The sequence below is a fragment of the Colossoma macropomum genome, unplaced genomic scaffold (genome assembly GCF_904425465.1).
Source record: "Colossoma macropomum unplaced genomic scaffold, Colossoma_macropomum, whole genome shotgun sequence".
Lineage (NCBI taxonomy): Eukaryota > Metazoa > Chordata > Actinopteri > Characiformes > Serrasalmidae > Colossoma > Colossoma macropomum.
Window position 1 is genome coordinate 14,066,792 of NW_023494793.1, and position 12,719 is coordinate 14,079,510.

The window sequence follows — 12,719 nt, forward strand, 5'->3', positions numbered from 1 at the left end:
AATAATCTTTTCTCTCTTTGAATGCTTCATTATTTTCACTGAATCTGCTTCACAGCCCAGTTGAACAGGCCTCATTCACTGTACCTTGGCGGATGGAGCTGAAGTCTAGTGAGGCTGACTGAGCTGCAGTTTTGTGATCTTGTCCTAAACCTTGGACTTGGCTCCATAAACAGCCACAAGATAGCCACATGCTGTTGTGTTAAACATCACCTGCAGTGCAGCTGTAATTGCTTTTTAAATACGGCGGGAAATGCAGGTGGTCCTGGGGGCCTGGGACCCCCTAAATAACCTCTTGAACCCAGTGAATGTCTCAAAATCTAAATTCTGGGGGTCCCTAAAAATAAGCTTGTTATGACTTTATGCTGTCTGTGGACCCCTGTATCTCAGGCTTATTACATACTAAGGCTTATTATTTAGTAACTACAGGGACTTCAATGCAAACTGGCTGAGTTTTTCTTAGGTTATAGAAGTGTGTAATAAAAACGTTGGGCCTGCTGGGGGTTAAGGAAACACAGACTCAAGGAAATAAGGCGTAGAATGTTTGTACATTTGAAAATTTGCCCAATTTCCCAAAAGACTGGTGGACACCAGTTACTCATTTTTCAAACTGAAGACAAAAGAGGAGATGTGTAAAATCTCAGTCAATGGAATAAATGGTGGAATATCACATGGCCAAACTAGAAAAGAGCATTTCCAGAAGAAGAACTGTTAAACCAAACATTTTTGTTGCTAATGAAGCTAGCATCAGCTCCGCTATAGTGAGGAGTTGGCAGCCAGCCAGAATGGGCCTCCCCAAATAGCAGGGGGTATTCGGTATACTGTGTGTACATTACACTGAAATGAAAGTGAAAGGATGCACAGATTGCTCACTTCAGTAAGCACAATATGAGGTCATACTAGCTTTGCTAGACACAAGAAAAGTATTGCATTAACATGCAGACCCAAGTCTGAACAGCCATACGTCACATAAAATGACTAATCCCTGCTAGAAAACCAGCACAGACCAGCAAAATCAGCATATGTTGCGTTTTGGATGCTGGCATGTTGGCCAACCAGCATGACCACGCCAGGTGACTAGCTAAACCAGCACCAGACCAGCCTAAACCAGATTAGATTAAAAAGGATTTTTTTCAGCAGGGATGCCTCGACCACATTACAGGATATTTAAAATACTAATCCATGCGGAAAACATGCAACAACACACATAATGACAGATCCCACATTTATTGTCCTTCAGTCACCACAGCCCACACCCTACAAGATTTGCCCAAAATAAAAAGTTCTTCCTGAAATCGGGACACCTTTTACAATTGTCGGGAGAAGCGGCAGTTCCTGTAGTGCTGGCCAGCCATAACAAATGGAAAAGAAAATTTGGGGTGTCCTACAAATGTGAGTCAGGCAGGGGATTTGCAAGACTCTCATTTGCCTGTTTGGGGTCAACAGCCTTTTAAAATGTTGATGTCCATCTTTATATAAAAGATCTTCAGAAAAAAAGCTAGATTCCCATCGCAACCGAGAAAACATTTCTAAGGCACTCGAGTGCACCATCACTCATAAATTCTCATGGGTTAATGTTAGCCTGATGTTAGCGGCCAATATCTCTTTTAACTAGCCAAATTGTAGGAACGAATATCTTTTTGCAGCCATATAACTATCTATAAACCTTCATTAAAATGAACAAAATTGATCACTAAAAAGCCAGAAATGACTTGGCAGATGAGAAGGACAACAAGCTATATAAGCTAAAGTTAGTAGTGTCTATCTGTGTACACCGACCAGTCACTTCATTAAAACCACCTCCTTGTATCTACTCTCACTGTCTCCTTTTACCCTGTTCTTCAGTGGTCAGGACCCCCACAAGACCACCACAGAGCAGGTATTATTTGGGTGGTGGATCATTCCCAGCCCTGCTGTGACACTAATGTGGTGGTGGTATGTTAGTGGGCGTTGTGCTGGTCTGAGTGGATCAGACACAGCAGTGCTGCTGGAGCTTTTAAACACCTCAGTGAGAATAGTCCACCAACCAAAAATATCCACCCAAATAGTACCTGAGGGTCCGTGGGGGTCCTGACCACTGAAGAACAGGGTAAAAGGGGGCTAACAAAGTATGCAGAGAAACAGATGAACTACAGTCTGTAATTGAAGAATGGTCTGCACTTCAATCAAATCTTGACTGCTGCCTTTCAAATCCACTGTAGCGGTGTACAGAGACAAAAATACAAAAATTGTGTCACTGTCCAAATACTTATGGACTTCACTGTACCTATGCTCATTAGGCACTAAATTATACTGAAAAATATTCAGCGAGCTTGTCTAGTCAAAGCCTCATCCTGTTCTCTGCGATCTAAATAAATGCTAACACTAACTAAAGCAGAGTTCATCAATATGTTCTCCGGAAATGTTCAACAAAAGGTATTCATTTATGATACCTGCACTTTTGGCCGGAAGACGAATGGCTCCACAGTGTGCTTGTTGCATAACCTTTTATTGTTATGGCTAGTTCTATTGTGGTGAAGGGACTTTCGGTTTGACAACCTTGACAATGGCAATTCACTAAAGCCATCAACACAGAGTACTTCACACCGAACATACTGTGAATTGGCCTAAGAGCCCTGGTGAGACTGATTGGGAAGGGGTCTGATTGGGAGGGGTCTGTTTTAGCTGGATTGTACAGGAAACTGAAATTGCGCCAGAAGGTTGTATGTAGTAAGAAGTCGCCTCCTCTTTCATTAAGTGACACCCATATCACTTAATCCCCAACGTTCAGGTACCTCCCCAACCAGTGTAGTGCAACCACAAAAAAGAGAAATGCCAGTGGCCCTACCCTAATTAATTATAGCATGAAGCCTTTCCAAGAAATCACACAGCTTTTCTTATGCGCTGTCAATCATGTCAGCAGTGCTTACTCACATTATGACTATAACTCATACTGCAGGTTTCACTAAATTAAGAACAACTTTACAGCAGACCATGACAGGTTTATTCCCAGTTAACAAGGGCAATAAGCTCAGAAAGACTGTAAGAGTTGTAAGGACATTATTTTGTAGGGTCCCACAGATGGTGGCCCCTTTACTTTCTCTCAAACACAGTTTAGGACATTAAAAGCCTACATTCTAAACACATTATACATTATGTTTCAGCAGTGGGGAGCCATCAGGGCCATCTAGACCTTCAAAAAAAAGGGGAATAAAAATTACATTTATTTTTTTGTCATGTTTTTTAACATTATCATCATGCTTGTTGTAATCTTTGCAAGTATTATAGTAAAACTCTTATAACATGAATAGGAAGTGACAGTGGAATCAACCAATCACATTTGATTTCCAATAAGCGGGACCAATTTTCTCACTCCAGGCCTTCTGGAAGTCCTAAATACATCACTGCCTGTGAATATGAGCATTAGTCTAAACCAGGTTTCAGTCAATAGTCAGAAATGGAAAACAGCAGCAGCTCTATTCCCAAACACTTCAGTGAAAGGCTAAATGTAAAACTGATGCATACAGGGTAAAATATACACTAATCTATCGTAGGTTTCAAATGAAACACGTGGAATGACTTTTACAATCTTCAAATGTCTACATTTAACCTTGAATGGCCAAAAAGTATTCATGTTAATCACCTTTTGCCCTAACATACTACAAGAATCCCACAGGAGAGCTAGCAGAAATTAGCGTTATCTTAGAAATAGTATTTTTTCCTCGTTTTTGACCTAGTCTTGACATCTATGGGCTCTAATAGTCACGGTTCACCACTGTGTTTCATAAGGTTCTCAGTACGTTCTTATCCATGTTTTTCAGCAGACCAAAATAGAATGTCTGATATTGCTGAAGGATGTCCCTTATAGGCTGGGTAATATGAGCTGAAACGGGAATAGTAATAATAATAATAATAATAATAATAATAATAATAATAAATGGATTATTACAAAATGTTTGGGAATGTTTCTCATTTTCATAGCAAATTGGCCTTAGACCTAAAACTGGTATCACTCACCCAAAAAAACCCAAAACATTCCCATAGATGACTCACTATAAGTCTATACTATGTGACTACATCTAAAACCGAAAGTAAATATTTAGAAATATTAATGCGTCATTTTAATGAAAGTGAAGTGAAACTAAATTTAGGGAAAGTAATATACAAATATTAGTAAAATAAACTGTAACAAGCTTACTGCTTTAAGCAGGACAACTATCAAGTGGAGTTAAATAGTGGCGATAAAATGACAGCATCTTCATCTGAGCAACCTTGTTATGCTTGATTCCTGTTATGGTAAAGCCATTTTCAGCTATGCAGTAAAACTGCGGTTTTACGAGAAAGACCGTCCCTTATTCTTCATCTTCATATCTAACCATACAGCCTCAACATCTGCTTTAATGCAGTTTACTTGCAATCATAACCTCTTTGTCACCTCCCTGTTTATTTTAAGCCTTCAGGGAGTTTCACCAGAATTCCAAACCAAAGCAGTTCTTACTTTTCTTTCAGTTTTCTTCTCAGCTTTCACACAAATTGAGTAAACTATGACAAATTCACTTCATGGTCTGGATCCAAATAATACTTATAACAACAACATTACATCACTGCAGTGGTGCCCAAACTTGGGGCCAAAATGAAAAATGGAACGGTCAACGGGAATACCAGCTATTTTTATACTTGGCTTTTCATGCAGTCAAGTGAAATCCGAACGTGATCCGATCACCAAAATTGCATGTTAATGTAAGGTGTAAACAGCCCCTATGTGTCCTCAACTGTTGCTAATTGTCTTGTAAGATGAAAATAAGATTAACATTTGTAACTATTTTTAATAACTATTATTAAACACCAATGATTGTGTAAATGCTTGGCCTGAACTGGTAGCAATGGCATCTGCTTACAATCTTGTCCTTGGCCCTTTTGGCTCCAATAGAATTCTGTTCTCGCCAAGCTTATTAAATCATAAAAGCTTGGGATTTTTGGAAGACATGGGTTTCACTTTGACTGGATCAATCATTTATCATTCCCCTGCATACATATTTCTTGAATAAAGAAATATGCAATATATGATGAAATTTAATTCCTCTTTGGCCGAAAGCTCGAAGCTGCACAATGCAGAACAAAGAACAGTACATGGCTTGTTTGGAGGGAAATGTTTCTTTGCTTTCTTTGTATTGTTTTTCATGTGAATAGCCAGCATGATGCTGTTTACCATGATGATTTAAAGACGTTTCGCTTTCATTTTGAAATGGTTATGTGAAAACAAAGCTTATCTTTAGAGAGAATGATTTCTCAGAAAGCACACACTCCGCCCTTACTTGTGCGTTCTAGGGTCCCACGGATGGATGACGGATGGTTTTTCTGATGTCTTCATAGTGGTCCAAACACGCCCTCATGCTATTGCATGTATTAATTAGAATGATTTCCTCCTTCCTTCCTTTCTCTCAAACCCATTTCAGGACATCAAAAACTTACATACTAAACATGCACACTATGTTTCAGCAGTGGGGAACCATCAGATCCTTCTAGGCCTTCAGAAAAAGGAGTAATAAAAAATTACATTTCATTTTTGTTATTTTTAGTTTGATATTATCATCAAGCTTGTTGTAAACTTTGCAAGCATTGTGGTAAATACTCTCATTTCCTTGTTAAGTCTAACATGTCAGATTAACTACTAACATACTTAGGAAGTGACAGTGGAATCAACCAATCATGCTTGATTTCCAATTGGTGGAAATCAATATTTATTTTTAAACTGAATTTATTCAAAATACACATTTTATTGATGTTCAAAGTGAAAATAAGTTAATGATGGTTATGTTACTTCACACATGTCAGGCTCCAGTCCTCATGGGCCAAAACACTGCAGACTTCAGCACACTGCCTCATTAAACACACCTGATTCAGCTCATCAGCTAATTAGCAAGGCCTTCGTGAACTGAATTCAGAGTGTTAGATGAGGGTAAAAGCTAATCTCCGCAGCACTTGGGCCTGGAAGGTCCCCAGTTTGACATGCTTGCCCTACAGGGAACAATCTTAAATATGACAGTTTTTGCCATTTTAGTGCACAATTTCTGTTTATTTTCTGACTAATTTTCAATTTAAGTTTAACATATAAGAAATACAACTTTTGCACATATTTTTGTCCCAGTACATAAATTCAGCAAATAAACAATAACTATGCATTACAACGCAAAGAACTGTGAGGCTGTGTTAACAGCAAAACATATCATCTGACCGGGGCACCCAAATTTTTTCATATGACTGTATGCAATAAAGAAGAGTCAAAATGCAGATGCAGCAGAATGATAAATGATTGATCCAGTCAAAGTGGAACTCATTTCACCCACTAATCATAAGCTTTGCGTTGTAATAAACTTGGCAAGAACAGAAGAAAGATGCCAGTAATAAATGAATAAAGCATGGATGGCTCGCAGTTAATTAGAGCCTTGTTTGAGTTTAAGACGAGAGAGAGATGATTTAGGCGTGCAGTTTGCCTGATGCTCATTGGCAGGCATACGCCTCCATTACTTGTTAGCTATGTTACAGCTCCTCACAGCTCCAGTGTAAAACTAAAGAAGCCACTAAAGAAACAGACAAGAAACAGATAAGCTAAAACTGTACAGTTCTGTAAACTGAACTACATCCACTGCATAGCTACATATGTAAATGTAAATCTGCTAGATATGAATTATTAAGACTGAAAGACTATTGCATGAATGGCTCCCCAAGACTTTGGTTTAAACTTACAATTTAAGTCTGAGGACAACTTACAGGCTCGCTTTCCGGACTTTTAAGCTCGGTTTGAGCACTTAAAGGCTAAGTTTGAGGTATTTTAGTCTAGGCTTGAGAGTTTTTAGCCTAAGTTTAAAGATATATAGGCTAAACCTGAGCACCAAGTTTGAGACTCACAGATTACGTTTTAAGATTTGTAGGCTAAGTTTGAGGGCTTTTAGGCCAAGCTTGAGGACATTTAGCCTAAGCTTAATTTCAGGACTTAGGTTAAGTTTGAGGTCTTTTAGGCTTAGTTTAATAACTTTTAGGCTTAGTTTGATGACTTTTGGGCTGTTTGATTACTTTTAGGCTATGTTTAAGGACTTAGGTTAAGTTTAAGGACTTTTCTGCAACATCTAACATTTGAGGACTTAAAGGTTGTATGAGGACTTTTAGGCTTCATCTGAAGATCTTTCGGCTATGTTTGAGAGTTTTTAGGCTAAGTTTAAAAATATATAGGCTAAATTTGAGGACTTTTAGGCCAAGTTCAAGACTTACAGATTAAGTTTGAGGACGTTTAGGCTACATTTGAGGGCCTTCAGGTTAAGTTTGAGGACTTTTAGCCTATGTTTTATTTCAGGACTTTGGTTAAGTTTGAAGACTTTTAGGCTAAGTTTGAGGACTTTTAGCCCATGTTTGAGGACTTAGGTCAAGTTTAGGGACTTTTAGGCTATGTTTGCAGATTTTCAGGCTATGTATGAGGACTTCTGGGCTGCATTTAGGGTCTTTTAGGCCATGTTTGAGGCCTTTCAGGATTTTTAACCTAAGTCTGAGCAGTTAAAGGCTCTGTTAGAGAACGTGTCTTCAGTTAACACTGGTTATATCATGCAGTGAATGTAGATTGATCTGATACACTTAGGTGTAAACGGTGATGTTGCCTACAACCCATAAACTGTGATTTGTGATGAATGTCATGCACTTTCATATCCATATTACCCAACACACAGCAGATTACCATACCTAAGGCAATAGTTACACTGGAATAAGGAAAGTTATAATATCAGGACTTATTGGAATATATTAAATTAATTGCCTTCCATATAATATACCATTAAGAAAATGAGAGGTCTCTGCAAATATTAAAACATGATCAAATTAGTGACTTAATCTGTACATGAATAGTTCTGTAACCTGTAAAGTGTAAAGAGATATTTAGAAAAAATCTCAATTTTAAGCTGTTCTGAGAAATAAAAATATCTTGAATGAATTATGCATGAATGGACTAGCTGTGAGGCCATACAATGACTCCAACAAAAAATAATAGATAATAACCTTAAACTTAGTTTTTTTATCTATTTTTTTTTCAATATATCCACACAACCTTGTGAGGTCCAGCAATTAGTGTTTTATCTGGGTGGTCCTTCCAGGTGTAGTAATATACTTCATACAGTCACGCTTTACATGCAATAAAGGTCATTACTTTTTCTTTGAAGTTTATTACATCTACTCCATATAAAAACATAACGTTCAGTGCACCTTGGCTCACAATGGCATCATCCATACCTCTGTGCATTTATGGGAACTTCCAATCCACACCTTCATCAAACTCTCGGAAGTTTCTGAATCATTCATGCAGCACTAGGCCTGCTTTACATCGCACTCTGTAATCACTACTGAATGCTATCTTATCTTTCTTATATATGATTGACACTCAATACAAAACCAAAACCATGTTAATCATTAAACATTTACTTACATTCCTATTTCAGCTAAACCAGTTCAGTGGGAAACTGAGTTGACCCACTGAGCTCAAAAAAGCTAAATCCTCATCTTTTTTTAAATAATGGACGTAAGGTAGTGGGGTCAAACCTAACATTAGACAGGGGATTACCTATCATTTAAACCAAGAAAACGAGGAAAATACTGCACTTTTCAGGTTTCTGAGCGTATTTTCAATTAATTCCTAGAAATGGTTGTGACCATTCAGGCTACACTAAAAAGAACAAAAGCCAAGCGGTGAACTGCACAAGCTGACTTCCATTTAGCATGACTAATACACATCCTATAACATTCCGAGGCTCATGTGTTTTTCCATTTCCAGTAACACTGTGTTTGAGTGACAGAATGAGAATCATAAACAGAGGGAAAGAATAAATGTGGTTAGGCTCACAAAGCTGATCAACCACAATGACATAAATCCTCCCATACTTACTGCCATAAATGACACTAACACTTGACACTTGAAATATTAGGCTCAATTTGTTGGAAAGGCTGGGAGCTCTTTTTTTTTTTAAAACATGCATCAATCAAATGTTAAAAGTCATTCAGGGTCGTTTGATGTCAAGTGCATCATAAACAACGCACTCTTTACTCTTTATATGTATGTATGTACAAACTACAACAAAGCAGTGTCGCAGGCATCAATGTACTGATAGCAATGTCGTGTAATAACGTTCTTCGAGGCAGCCTTTAGAGGCATAAAAAAGGGTTCCTCTCACCACCACTGTGAACAATTCTGACTCGTTAAGTGTCTCCAGCCCTGAGCATTTCACATTAAACCATTCTGAACGGAGTTGATTTAGTCTCAGTGGTTTCCTTTTTTTCAGAATTCGGTTGAATTTCCCTTCAACTTTCCTCCAGCTGCTCCTTCGGGAACTAGAGAAGAAAACTCACGTGACACGCTCGAACCTCTCGCCTTACGTCAGTCTACAGGACGCGTCGTTTTATTTCCCACCTGTATTCCGACAAGAACTATCGCTTCGCGGGAGGCGGGGCTTGTCTGAATGCAGGTGGAGGGAAATAACGGACGCAGAGTGGAAAATCACTGAGAGGAATCGTAGCGGTAGATTTAACTTTCGACGTTAAAATATTTGGCCACAAACACTTATTAACACCTTGTTATTCTTATTGTTTATTAAAGACTGATTTCATCATGTCGGCGCTTAACGTTACGTTGCTTGCGACCACGCAGAGTGAAAAGCCAAAAGCCAAGAGATGAACTGCACAAGCTAACTTTACATTAGCATGACTGTACACATCCTATAGCATTGCAGGGATCATGTGTTTTTTTCCATTTCCAGTAACACTGCCTGAGGGAGGGAGGGAGGGAGGGAGGGGAGGGAGGAGAGAGAGAGAGAGAGAGAGAGAGTCATAAACAGAGGCAAACAATAAATGTGATTAGGCTACATATTCACTCTTAAAGTTAATCCACCATAAAATACAGCCATGTCGAAACAACGTCACATAAATCTCCCAAGCTTCCTGCCCTAAACTGATAATGCATAAGAACTTTTCATTTGTAGGTGTAGTAAAAGCCTCTAAAATATTGAGGCTGTTGAGATATTAAGCTCAATTCGTTGGAAAGGATTTTATTTTCAAAGATATTACAATAGTTTATTTTTTTAGTTAATAATAATATATTTAAAAGCATTAATTAATATTTTAATCATACATTTTAACATGTAAATGAAATTAAATAATAAAATACATACATACAATAAAATTCTGTATTTAAATATATAGGCATAATTAAAATGTTAAAAGTCATTCAGGGTGGTTTGGTGTGAAGTGCATCATAAAAAACAACAACAACAACAAAAAAACCTCAGAAGCTCAGATTTCTTTACATTGGTTCTGATAGGAACCAGGGGTCACAATGCCTACAACACAAATATAGCCATTTTATTTACTATCCAAAATGGCCAGCGAACCTACACGTGTCTTCTGAGTTTTGATATGTTATGTTAAAAATAAGTTTTCTTTGGGTTTTTTGCCTTACAGTGCCCTTACAAGTACCTCTCAGTCACACACACACACACACACACACACACACACACACACATATATATATATATATATATATATATTAGGCCCAAACTACCATAAAACGATGTATTGATAACCATGTCATGCAATACATTTCTGTAAGGGAGCTTTTAGAGACATTAAACACTAAAAAAATAAAATTCTCTGGAACTGACGAAACTTTCTCATTAGACAGGCTGAATGAGCGCGTGACACGCTCCAATTTCCCACCTTACGTCAGTCTACAGGTCTTTTTATTTACCACCTGTAGTCGGACAAGGACAATCCCGCGTCTGAATACGGGTGGAGGGAAATAACGGAAACGATGGAAAAACACTGAGAGGAATCACAGTGGAAAAACACTGAGGAATCGCAGTGGTAGCTGAAGTTAACTTATGTTAAATATTAGAGTCGCTGTGTCGTCGCTGCAAACCTTTATTGGCCTATTTTTCTTCAGACTTTGTTTTTTAAAGCCACGTTTCATCATGTCGGCGCTTATTAAGTTTAAACTCATGCAGGCTAAACGTGTAGGTGAAGCTAATTTGCTGAAACAAAACAGTGAGGAACTTGCTGGGAAAAAGATGAACAGCACGTTGTGTACGAGTTCTAACAGTGTTCTGGCAGTTTAGGTACAAGAAACGTTGGTTGTTAATGAGGCCGGCTTTTTGAGCTGGAAAGCAAACACTCAGAGTAACCCTAGTCACATGCATGTTTATCCACCACTGGTCTAGTCATTTGTAATAGGCCCTATCTTTGAAATGGCACACATGGAAAAGTCCATGCAAGCAGTGGAAACCCCCTCTCTGCTGATATATCTGATATAGAGGTTGGAAAGCTTGTGCATAGCTTCTAATAAAAGACAGATACTGGATGTTCACAAACTGATATCTGAAGTGAAATCATCCTAAATCTCAGTATTCTTACTATCTCTCATTTTGAGATTTTTGTATTATTAAGAGCTTTGCAACTAAGTGTGACTTAATTTTATCTACTATACATACTAGTTATCTTGTTTCATTGGCAGATAACACTGTGGGTTAATAGTACTTTTGGCCTGAATTCAAATGAATTTTTAGATTTTTTTTTTTATCACCCAGTGATATTATGTCAGATGTCACATCACATGATTCTGTACAATGTCAACACTCACTGTTTCACTGGGGTTTTCTGCTGTATGATTTCCCTGAAACTTCCCTGCAATATTCTCGTACAACAGAGATTTTGTCTGCTTGTTTTCAAACTCCACATCTCTTACTTCTCTTTCAAAACCCCCTGCTCTGATCCTATTTATCTTTCAGATACATAAATCTACTGACAGTTTGATCCATTGCTCTGATGTTTTTTGTAAGTTGAAATATAGAATGTAAATAATGCCACAGATATGAGATATGAGGCTTACTTATGTCAAATGAAAAGCATACAAAAATATAGACACAAATTAGGTGCACTTGAGTTTTTACCAGTTATTTTGTGAAATGAAAAATGATCTGCCGATGAAATTTGCGGACTTCGTTACCCAGAAACAAGTTTAATAATCTCACATTGTTCTTACAGTTTGATACTTAGAACAATTTAATAAAGGAAGTATTTCAGATAATTTCACCTTCCAATAGGTCATTTTTTGCAGTGTAAGCTTTGGCTTAACAGGACGACTGTAAACTAAATCAGGCAGCATTGGGTTGTTATGGATGTGAAAGCTGGACAATACAAAAACCGAGACATGAAAAATATTGATGCCTTAGAACCTGTTTGCTTAGAAGTTGGTCGCATTTTTTGCTTCTCGCAATCCACTAATCTCAAACACATTCAGTGTTGTTGAGGTCTGGACGTTGGTCAGTCCATTGTTCTGACAACAGCAGCAGCTTCTTTGTTTGATTTGCAAATGTTCTTTTTTGTCTATCTTCTTCTCTCAGTAAGGGCTACTTGACAGCTACACATCCTTTCAGACTCATAGCACTGAGTTGTCTTCACACAGTGGAAGGATGGACAGAGATTTTTTCAGATCATAAGCAAGGGTGGATGGTTGTTTGGGGTCCCATTTTCTCTGTATCTTTTAATAATTTTTTGAACTTCAGTTTTGGAAACCTCCCCTTCTCTAGGCACGTACACCAGCTACTATTGATCAGATAAACCAAATGAAATAACATTTAGTCAGGTTTATTTAAGTTTATTTATTTATTTTACAAAAAAGTTTTCCATTTATAATGTATGATATAAAATAAAAAGAA